Source organism: Eriocheir sinensis, unplaced genomic scaffold, assembly GCF_024679095.1.
Source record: "Eriocheir sinensis breed Jianghai 21 unplaced genomic scaffold, ASM2467909v1 Scaffold1312, whole genome shotgun sequence".
Classification (NCBI taxonomy): Eukaryota; Metazoa; Arthropoda; class Malacostraca; order Decapoda; family Varunidae; genus Eriocheir; species Eriocheir sinensis.
The window spans coordinates 36,512-48,912 of record NW_026110643.1 but is presented as its reverse complement, the minus strand read 5'-3'; the positions used below and the strand labels follow the sequence as shown (position 1 = coordinate 48,912).

Genomic DNA, 12,401 nt, shown 5'->3' with positions numbered 1-12,401 from the left:
TCAAGATGTATTGCCTTCAGTGAGAATAGGAAAATATATTTTCTGCTTTCAAGTATAAAACACAGTACCAAGAATAACCATATGTTAGTTTGTCCTCCCACAGGCCCCGTCCATGAGGCAAGTAACGCAGCCTCTTGTGAATCGGCTGCTTTCTTGAAACATGAGTCAGTGATCAACCTCTGCCACACAATAGTCTTGAAAACATTTCACCCTATGCTATTCAAAGGTCCTGGCTACTGGACCTGTTCACTTGCCTCCCCCATCACTCTGACACTCACATGCCCTACCCATCCTGTAAACAGACATACTGTCAGCCTGACGGATAATGGGATATTGATGCTTCGGCAAGGTTCTCTTCGCAGTGCTGAGTCCATCCCCCTACAGGAGCTAACAGCTGGCTTGCAGCCCCTAAATTATGTGGTCGAGCCGGATCAGCCCTTTCAACCCGCAATCCATTGGTGGATTGTCTTCGCCATTGTCGTGATCCTGGTTCTTCTGCTGGTGACGTCTGCCGTGGGGTATTCCTATGTCCTACGCTACGCACGACGCCGCCTAATTCCAGACTCGAACCAACTGCAGACATTGCAAGGCGTATCTTCTCCACCAACACCTGTGAGATCTCAGGGGCGAGATCTTCCGGAAGGGGAAGTAATGTCAGGACCCAGAAAACGAGGAAACAGAGGCGTGAGATATACAACTGTGTAAACACCTGACAGGACAAACACTAACAAAAAGGGTGACATATATATAAGTGTAAACATCTCAAGTACAAAAGAGGGGAAACAACGAGGGTAAAGGAAAACAGATACCCAGAGAGGAAAGGCAGGTATACAACTGTGTAGACATCTGACAAGACAAACACTAACAAAAAAAGTGACATATATAACAGTGTAAGCATCTCAAGTACCAAAGAGGGGAAACAACGAGGGTAAAGGAAAACAGATACCCAGACTCAGATACATAAAACAGATACCCAGTGGGCGTGGTCAGAAAGTGTGAACAACCATTGAAAAAGACTCTGACCCGTGACGTCAGTCGTGGCGACATGTTATGAGCCAATAATTTAACAGAAAAATCACTGTGGGAGTGTCTTAAGACTGACTCACGAATAGCAGGAAAAGTAAAACCATACAACATAATGAGCGAGCAGATGGGTGTGACAGGAAGTATTGGCCATTGGTTATGTAAAGAATTAAGGGCGTGTCAAGGATGTAAGTCCGCCTAAAGCAAAGAAAAATGTGGCCTAGAGATCAGTGGTATGAGTAGACCGAGCTTGGTTCTCGCCTCAAGCAGACCTGCTACTCACTCAGCCGAGGATGGCTGTTGTGATCTTAATCGTGAGTAGAAATTCGAGAATCTAAGGGAAACCGACTGTATTGTCCTGGAGATTATAATGTAGGAGATGTGAAGTAGGATTGTGAGAGGGACAGGATTGTGATTATTTGTTTGCGATGTAAAGCAAAGGTAAAACCACTGGGTGTGGTAAAATTGGGTGTTTCCATGACTTGTAGTAGATTATACTACAGGAATGTGTTATTAGGATTTTGTGAAGAGAGTACATAATGATTGTGATGTAAGCAGAGAGATACAAACCACTGCTTGTGGAACGACGAGTGTTATTATTATTGGCAACCATTGAGCACATATTGTAGTATTATGTTTAAGACATGTCGTTTGTCATATGTTGCATCCATTGCTGAATATGCCAGTGTTATGATCGTCTGAGCATAGAATATTGCGTAAGGCAATTACTTTCATTTAATTTTAAATAAATGTATATTTACTTTTTCCCTTGTTTATCCCCGAACACCAGTCTCCAATAACAACTTAAGCCGGATCACGCTACCAGGGATACGAGACGGTGAGGTCATTTATGGATTAATTAATGAGTGATAAAAGAGTTGATTTAATACAAGAAAAGAAGGGTCTAAAAGTTGTGCGGCAGCTCCCTCCGACACCGCCTCCCCCCGCCCACTCCTCCCCCGGCAGCCCTCATTGTCCCCGTGGTGTCGCGCTTCATCGTTATCCTCCCTGCTCTGATCCCTGCCCAGGGGATTTTGGCACCTATCGCTCTTCTTACTACTACTACTACTACTACTACTACTACTACAGCTCCTCCCTTTCTTCCTCCTCCTCCTCCTCCTCCTCCTCTTACTACTACTACTACCACTACTACTACCACAGCTGCTTCTCTTCCTTCTCCTATTTCTCCTCCTCCTCCTCCTCCTCCTCCTCCTCCTCTTATTACTACTACTACTACTACTACTACTACTACTACTACTACTACTACTACTACTACTACTACTACTACTACTACTACTACTGCTAATAATAATAATAATAATAATAATAATAATAATAATAATAATAATAATAATAATAATAATAATTAAAATTAAAATAATAATAGTAATGATAATAATAATAGCAGTGTGTGATGACGGACGTAAGACAGAAGTGAAAAGAAGAAAGGAAGAAGACGGAAAGTGATAAAACCAAGGAAGAAAAAGACGAATAGAGGAAAAGAAGAAAGGAAGGATTAAAGTGAGAAACAGAAGGAAGGAAGGAAGAAAGGAGATACGAAACGGATAAGAAAGAAAGGAAGAAGACGGAAAAGGGGGAAAGGAAGGAAAGAAGGGAGATGGGAAATGGAAAAGGAGAAAGGAAGATGATATAAAATGAGGAAAAGAAGGAAAGAAAAAGACGGACAGGGGTAAAGAAGGAAGGAAGGAAGAAGACGGAAATGGAGAAAAACAAGGAAGAATATAGATAATAGGAAAGAAGGTAGGAAGGGAGGAGATAGGAAATGGAAAAGAAGACAGGAAGAAAACGGAAAGTGAGAAAGAGAAGGAATTAAAAAGATGGATAGGGGAAAAGAACACACACACACACACACACACACACACACACACACACACACACACACACAGGGACAAGGGTGATATCACGCACGTCCGCACATACGGAAAAAGAAAGAGGATATCCAAAAAAGGAAAGACACGCAAGACACAAGAGAGAGAGAGAGAGAGAGAGAGAGAGAGAGAGAGAGAGAGAGAGAGAGAGAGAGAGAGAGAGAGAGAGAGAGAGAGCGGTTTGGGAAGCCTGGAAGCCCTTATCACATCAGTAGATTCAACGGATATGTCAACGAAGAAAGCCACAGGTAGGGATAATAACTTACGTAATACAATACGAAGAAGACTTAATTACCTTCTAAAGACTCCATTGGTTAATACTTAACGGTGTATTTTCCCCTCATTACAATATTTTTTTCTTTTTGTTTTTCAATCTCGAAGCTTATCACAAATGTCGAAACCGTTTCCCTCAAGCTTTTTTTTATTATTATTTTCTAACATATGCGTATATATATATATATATATATATATATATATATATATATATATATATATATATATATATATATATATATATATATATATATATATATATATATATATATATATGTTTTTTTTTTTCATATATATAGGTTGGTATGCCTAGACACTTCCGCCCCTCACATCAACAACTTCCACATGCCGAAAAAGAGATCATTCGGGTTCTCACGAGTGTTTTTTTTTTTTTTTAGTTTCATGGTATACTATTATTATTATTATTATTATTATTATTATTATTATCATTATTATTATTATTATTATTATTATTATTATTATTATTATTATTATTATTATTTTTATTATTATGTAAACATGTAAATATTAATCCTAAATATCTATCCGTTTCCACTTCTTCTCCCTCTATCTGTATAAATCCTTTTGTGACTAGGCAACCTCATGAACGAAAGATGACGCACATAGTTCAGTGGCTGCCGAGGGCAGTCATCATTTCGTCTCGATAGAGTTCACATCACCGCTCCGTGTAAGACACAAAACCAGTAAAAAGACAAGTTAAGCAAAGACTTTAACTCCAAACCTGCTAAACTTATATTGGTGGCAGCGGTTACAAAGCGATTACAAAGCGATTACAAAGGATTTATCATCCAATAATACTGGCCTACACAAAGTGCCTCAAATTACGTGGTGACTCCATACCAGTGAACCAGTGTGAACTCCAGCACAATCGAAATATCCAGCACACCTCTCTACAATTACGGATTACTACACTCCCTATGAGACGACTACAAGCCCCATAGCTCGTACTTGCACCTACGTCAGGTCACCACCTACGTTGTATCACCAAAACAACAATCTGTGCCACCACTCAGCAAACGTCCGTGACCAGTCTACCCAAAAATCCCACCTCAATTAACGGGATTAACCCCTGCCGAACTCCCCCAACCCTGTATCTTCACAGTCACAAGAGGAGGAAGAGGAAGCCATATTAGTAGTGACGAGGTAGTAGCCGCGGCCAGGCAGCTCAATTCAACGCGTCAGCAGTCTGCGTCAGCGTGCCGTCAATCAAAGCATCGGCAACACCCACCCCCGGCTAGTGGAACACGCCGCACAATTTTGGTTTGTCACCTGAACTATCACTCAAGTAAGACGAAACGTTGTTCCATAATTTAGTACATGTACCGTCGAAACCCCCCACTTCAAATAACATTCTCACCCTCGTCTCCCATTCTCCACTAATTTAACCTAATATAATCGCCATTTCATTTGTTCTTAATCCCTTACACGGATTACATTTAAATTCCTATCCCTACTCTCTTGTATTCCATACCGTTCGCCTTCAGCGCTCCTCCCCTCCCCGTTCACCAGCCCTACCCCTCTTTCGCCGGCGGCAGCCACGTCTTGCTGATCCCAGTGATATGTGTCGCCATCTGCACATCTGCTGATCCCAGTCATTTATGCCCTTGTACCGCCCCACTCTTTCCTCAAGCGACCTCACGACTGCTTCACACCCAAGGTATCTTACCATTTCCTTACGGATTACCTACGAATCTTCCTATAAACTTCCCTTTAATCTTACTTAAAATTTCCCTTCCTATAATTTTCCTTATATACGTCCTAATATCTCCCCTACATTACAGCTTGTGCCGGTGAGCAGAGAGAAGTGAGTTAACCCACATCTCCTGCGTCCCAGTCTCCCCCCTCACCATACATCAGCCATACCATCATGCTCTGGTCTCCTTACAAATGCATCGGACACAGCTAAGTGACTCCCCCGTCTAACTCCCCATGTCCCAGGATCGAAAATTGGAAGAGGCTCTATCCTCTGCCTTCAGCGGTTTAACGATTGATACTCCCCATCACACAGTCCTCCGTTCAGGAGCTGCTTATCCAAAACCTATTCCCCCAGCACCCCCATTACCTCCTGCAAAGAAGCTCCCCTCAGACTTCTCACCAGAGCTTTCCCAGACTACTTCTTCCCAGACAGAACAGCACCAAAGTGACCCAACCATGAGTGACAAACCTCATAACGTCATTTTAAGGGGCGAGGATAAAAATCCAAAATATACGGGCTCAGAGGAGACCGGCCCCGACCTCCTAACTCACCTGCAGAGGGTAGAGGATGCTTTTACAAAATTCCAATATACAAATGAAAAGGAGAAATTGGCCCACCTTTACGACAGCATCCACACGGGCCCTTGTCGGGCTCAATCCATTATAAAAAGTGACGCATTCAAGAAAGCCAAAACATATGATGAAGCGAAAGCAAATCTCATCAGCCATTTCGGCTCCACATGCAAACAGGGTGCCCTGTCAGTCTTGTTCCGCCTAGCGGCTACCTACCGTCCCAAAATAAAGGCTAATATTGCAGTAGATGACTGTTTAGGCGTCGCGGGTGGAGCCTTCACAGAGTTTGAAACCCAATTCCGTCACTCCCCGTGGACTACCGATGAGAAAATGAACCTTGAGGATGTGTGCCGCCTTTTCTCATACTTTGTCTTTCTCCTCAATTGCACGGAGACACTCTTCAAAGAGTTACAAAAGGAAGAACCCCTACCAAAAGGTAGAACCCTTTTCAACCACATCAGTCCCCTGTCGGGACGAGAGCCACCAACAGAACCCCCATCCTCAGCGGTGAGGGGTGTCAGAATTCAGAGGGGGCGTCCCCAAAGTCGCTCCCCGACCGGAGCTCAGACCCCTAGGAACCGCTCTGCCACACCCCGCGGCCGCCGCCCTTACACTAGAGGCAGGGGTCGCGGGCGTGGCTATAACACTCAATATTGTTACAACTGCAGAATCACAGGACACCATACACGTAATTGCTGGTACGGCAGCAACACCCAACAGTCAAATCAATATTGTTCCTACCATAAGACATCAGGCCATAACACCAAGGATTGCCGCGCGAGGCCCCGGGGAGGTACCTCGTCGGGGTATGCCTCGCGCGCCACGTCTCCCGCAATAACATAGGCTCAGGTACAAAATCACACCAGGTGCGTGGTATTCATACAACACCCCTAACCCGCACACCTTTAAACAAACCAAGTACATCCACAGCTCATTTTGACATTGAAACCCAACCTACGGATGTTGAAACCACTACCATGAAACACCACCGCATTGCTCTTTATCCCCAATCCTCCCTTGCCATGACTGTCCCTGCTAAGTGTAATGGTCACCAAATTAGTGTTTTCATGGACACAGGGGCATGTCCCAATATCATAAACATCGGTACATTGCGTGCCTTACATGACGCAAAGACAACCTTGGTATTGGAACCTCCCTGCCTAAAATTAAGTGGACTAGATGACACATCATTTAAAGTAGTTGGACACACCCCCTTGTCTATCCAGTTGGCTAACTCCCTGTCCCCGATTACAGCCACCTTTCATGTGTGTCATGGTTTGAATATCCCAGGTGATATTCTTTTGGGTCTTCAATCGATGCGGGAACACTGCTTGTCCCTAGCTCCAGCAGAAGATTGTGTTTACCAACATGACACACCAATTAGAACACTCACGGCCCCAAAGCCATTGTTGTGCACTTCTCCCTCCGCCGATGGAGAATATACTCATCTTTCTAGCGTGGCCCAGCGGTCACTAGTTGATACTTCATCTCCAGCAGTGCATGTTATTAAGGAACAAAGTGCATCATCCTCCAATACATTACCTCCCTCTCCTCTTTCCTCTTCGCAAGAGCATTTGAGGGTCCACGGCGTTCTGGCGACTGACGTCACGTTAGAAGGACGTGGATCAGCTATGCTTCAAATGCGTCTTGCTGGTATAAGTGATGAATGTGAGGCTATCTGTATGAGTGAGAGCTTGAAGATGAATGCCATGACTATGGAGGATGCACTTTGCAAAGTAGATAAAAATGGTCAAACCTTCCTAATAATGCACAACTCATCCCCATACGTACGCAAGTTCCGTCAAGGGACATGCGTCGTTGACTTTGAAGTTCTACCTGAACGCATAGGTAGCGTACAGGAATCAGAGATCATCTCCCCCTCTGAAATCTTGCGGAGTGATCATCATAAACAAAAAGTAAATGATTACCTAGCTACTCATCTCGAAGATCTAGCTTTTCCAGAAGCAAGGGAGAAATTGCACAACCTACTAGAGACATACCACTCCATTGTCAGTCTGCCGGATGATCCTATTGATCCACAAATGTTTTAACACATTCAATACCGGTTGATCCCAATACCAACCCCATCTATGTGCCTGCATACAGAACGCCACACTCTCAAAGAGCTATCCTAGATACTGCAGTCAAAGACATGTTAGCATCAGGTATTATAGAACACACTACTTCTCCTGAACTTTCCCATTTTCCTTGTGAAGAAGAAAACGGCCAATTTCGGCCAGTTGTAGACTACAGGAAACTAAATGCTGTTTCGCACCCTCAAAGATACCCCTTACCTCACTTGCAGGATATTTTATGCAGCATGGGCACCAACAACAAGGTTTTCACGACCTTAGATTTAGCAAGTGGCTATTGGCAGGTTGACCTCGATGAGCATAGTAAACCGCTTACAGCCTTCTCTACCCCTTCGGGTCACTGGCAGTTTGTAAACTCCCTTTGGAGTTAGTGGTGCGCCACTAACGTTCCAAAGGCTAGTCAACAAAGTTTTGCATGGCCTCCTTGGCAAACAGGTTTTCGCCTTTATAGATGACATCATCATAGTGTCACAGGATGTCGACTCACACATTACCTTACTACAAGAAGTATTTAATCGCCTTTACCAGGCAGGTCTAACTCTGCGTTTCCCAAAATGTCATTTTTTGCGTCCAAGCATCACCTACTTAGGCCATGTACTAGATCAGAATGGTGTACATACGACTCCTGACAAGGTCAAGGCTATTTTTAACTATCCTGTGCCAACAGACGTGAAATCTGTCCGCTCCTTCCTAGGACTGTCCGGGTACTATCGATCCTTTATCAAGGACTATTCACGCATTGCAAGACCCCTCACTCAACTTTTGCGCAAAGACTCCACATTTACATGGGGGGCGGAACATCAGGAAGCTTTTGATTCCCTTAGAACAACACTAACATCCCCGCCTGTCCTGGCCTACCCAGACCACACGAAAGACTTTTTCCTGTACACAGATGCTTGTGGCAAGGGCCTAGGCGCCGCTCTCATGCAATATGATGCTAGAAATAAATTACAACCTCTAGCATATGCAAGTCGCACGCTCAACAAAGCAGAATCAAACTACAGTACTACCCACCTTGAGGCCCTTGCGGTCGTGGGCATTACGTCATTTTCGTGACATCATTTATGGCTACAATATCCATGTCAGAACCGACCACGCAGCCGTGGTGGAATTATTCAATACTAAAACCCTCACGGGGAAATTGGCCCGATGGAGCCTCATTGTCCAAGACTTTAATCCCTCATTTGCTCATGTCCCTGGAGCAGTAAATCAGGTAGCGGACGCCCTATCCAGAAATATCGGCGCGATAATGGACATGAATGTAGATCATTTTGATGACCCAAGTCGAACTCATGACCCAACTTTGAATGATTCCATACGCGCAGCGCAACAAACAGATAACTTCTGTCAACCCATCCTATACTATCTGCAGAGTGGCGACCCCAATTCCTTGCCAACACTACCTGTCCCCTTAACTGACTTTGATCTCAACGACGGCATCCTCGTCAGGAATACATACATCACAACTAAATACGGTCCGCATAGGGAAGTTACACAAATCGTCGTACCAGAAAGCCTAGTCTCTATGATCTTGCATAACATACATTCTTCCCCTCATGCAGGCCATCCTGGAAAAAGTAGAGCTTTGATGCAAGCCCGTTTGTTATATTATTGGCCACGTATGCGGCTCGACATCATTGATTACATCAACAACTGCCACACTTGTGCAGAAAATTATGGATCCATTACTCAGCAAGTCCCCATCAAAAGCTATCCCATACCTTTAGAGCCATGGGATACCATTGCTATTGACCTATTGAAATTACCCCAAACTACTGAAGGCCACAAATACCTATTGGTTGCCATTGATCATTTCAGTCGTTTCTCGGTTCTAGTTCCCATAGTGGACAAGCAAGCAACTACTGTGGCTAAAGCTCTCATTGATGAAGTCTTTTGTAAATATAACACCCATAAAGTCCTCATCTCAGATAATGGCACAGAATTTAACAATAAAATCTTGGAGGCAATCTGCAGGTAATACCAAGTTGATAAGGTAAATACCATGGCTTATCATCCAGCTTCCAATGGCATGGTCGAGCGACAAAATCGAAAAATCATTCAGACACTTCGCTCTCTGGTCGGTGATGTCTCAGTAACTTGGCACGAATGGATGCCTCAGGTAATGGCTTCTCTTAACTCATCTCTCCATAAATCAATAGGTGACACACCTCATTTTGTCATTTTGGCCAGGACCATCGATTGCCATACTCATTCCTCCTCAAAGAGGACACACCCATCTATAATTTTGATGACTACGTTCGAGTCAGAGGGACAGACTTCCAGAAGATCTATAAACGGGTTACCTCCAACATCGAGGATAGCAAGGCTGCCATGAATGCGTCACAATGGAAATCAGCAACCGACAAATTATTGGTCACAGGGGACATTGTCTATTTAAAAATTCAGGAACCCAAAAACAAACTAGCACCTCGCTTTGAGGGACCGTACCGAGTACTGTCCTACGACAAAGGGAATAAGGTCAAGATCCGCCACCTGACTACCTTGGAAACAAAGCTTGCACACCTAGACCACCTAAAACGCACTAACCGACCTTCTTCCTCAACCTGTGAGGAGTCGACCCTGCGCCTGACGACCCTCTAACGACACCGACAAATACTCCAGGCCCAGCTGAGGTGGACACTACCAACGACTACAGGAAGAAACTAAGATCATACACATCTGCACACTGATGCATTTGTACGGAGAACCATCTTCATCCCTTAGTGTCCCTTCTCTTCTCCCACAATTTTTTTTTTACCTTATCCATCCACTAACCACTTTCTATTAGCTCACCCAGTTGCGATGCTACTCCCTTGCCTATGTGTCTTGGGAGGTGTTCTCCTGGTCCTCCCCACAAATGCCACGAAGCAGCCCTCCTATGAACAACACCTACGTGTGGGGGCAATCGTGGAGCCAGACGGCCCCGTGATGGTGGTGGAGGACGTGGTCGATGTCCGCATTACCCTATGCGATTTTCGTGAGCTGGAGCGACTCCATATACCCCAGTTCCGGCGCCAGATCCAGCAAGCGGAAGCGGTTCTCCAGCAGACCTCGGACACAGTTCATAAACTAAACCATCCACTCACGCTGACATATTTCTCTACTCTCATGCTATCTTTCCTAAATATCCAACAATCCTTTGATAGTCTGCTAGAATGGACCCCTTTTTCAACTTACCTTAAAACGCCAGTAGCCCACGCCAGGTCCAAGCGTGGTCTCATCGACATTGGTGGGAGATTGTTAAAAGGCCTCATTGGTACAGCTACGGAAGCCGATGTTGCTGAAGTTCACGATCAGTTAGACAAATGGGGTACTATTTTGAATAACCAGGCCATTGTTCTCAGTTCCCAAAACAAAGCTATTGAGACGGTTGTTAAGACTCAAAAAGTTATCATAGACCGCCTCAACAACTTCACATCCCTCATAACCCAGCTTCAGCAGGTCCAACACCAGTACTTATTGGCTCACCAGTTGGCTTTAATGGCAGCAAACCTCAGAGCTGTCTACCTTGCAATCACAAATTTTAAATTAGCACTGCAGGACACATTTACACTGCTCAGAGACGTGTTAGATGGTGTTGTAACCCCGTCCTTCTCACCCCTCAGGAACTTATGCATGTCATTGATTGGGCCAGAACAGAAAAAGGCTTAACTCCTGTTTTCAGTGAGACCCAGGTTCAATATTATTATCCCTACATGGAGGCAACATTGACTACAGATGGTATCTTGGTGCATATACCCTTTAGGTCGCCAGATATGTTCACTATCTATCACATTCATCCATTCCCTACAGTTGTCAATTCTTCCATCTACCAACTATCTACATCTCATACCACTCTTGGTTTCATCAGATTTCATGCACATTGCTTTTCCAGCTGACTTTCATGATTGCCATATCACCCGATTCCAGATGTACCTTTGCCCTGCTTACCAGTACGTCTTTTTGCCTACCAGTAATTATCCTTGTGAGCTGGGTCTAGTTAGAAACTCCCCAATTGAATCTCTGTGTCTTTTCACCCCAGTCGAGGATACCACCATCTTCCACCTTAGAGTGAAACCCTGGCGTTACTTCTATTTCCATCATCCCATTGCTCTTACAGTCACTTGCCCTGGATCCCGACCTAGCAACACCGCTGTCCACGGCTCCTTTGTCATCTTGGAGGCCTGCAGTCTCACATCCCACAACCTGACAACTAAACAATCTAACCATCTATTGCTCAACCAAACCTTTCATACCTACAACCTCAAACCCTTCAACTTGCCGACACCAACAACTCCCCTACAACTCAAACCCTTACACTCTTTAGGAGACACCTTACCCAAACTCACTGCACCGAACATCACCCAACAACCCATTTCCTCTCTCACCATATGGCCAGAACTTCGCCCCGACACTGTATACCCCATCCTCGCGTCACTGACTACGGTACTGACGCTCACTGTGATCCTAGCTACCCTCCTCATCTGTGTCTTCCACCGCCGCTACGCCTTCCTGCGTCGAGCCGTCCTCCAGCGCCCCTTACAGCCAGCAACGGCATAGACCATCTTCCCGTTGTCCAATAATATTTTTTTTTCATTGAGCATAATTGTATTCATATGCCATTTATCTATAACCAGAGGACAGGATAATTTCTTTACAATAACTAACTAACATGCAAGTCCTCTGTGATATGTATCTATTTACCATTTGTATATACACCTATATATCCATATCCAACCAATTTTTTGTTTCCATATTTTAACTTAACCATGTATGTATACCCATACCATTTAATCCATGATCATAATAATATTTTCTACTATATATTATTTCTCATATTATATTTAGTTAATAA

General features: G+C 44.2%; 1 long non-coding RNA gene across 1 annotated transcript; it reads left to right on the top strand.

The window, feature by feature from the left end:
• The first annotated feature begins 4,474 nt into the window (after positions 1–4,474).
• LOC126989816 (uncharacterized) lies at positions 4,475–11,136 on the top strand. Its single transcript, XR_007743733.1, has 3 exons — positions 4,475–4,863; positions 4,988–5,010; positions 10,365–11,136. It is a non-coding gene; the product is annotated as an uncharacterized LOC126989816 (long non-coding RNA).
• Positions 11,137–12,401: the final 1,265 nt, after the last annotated feature.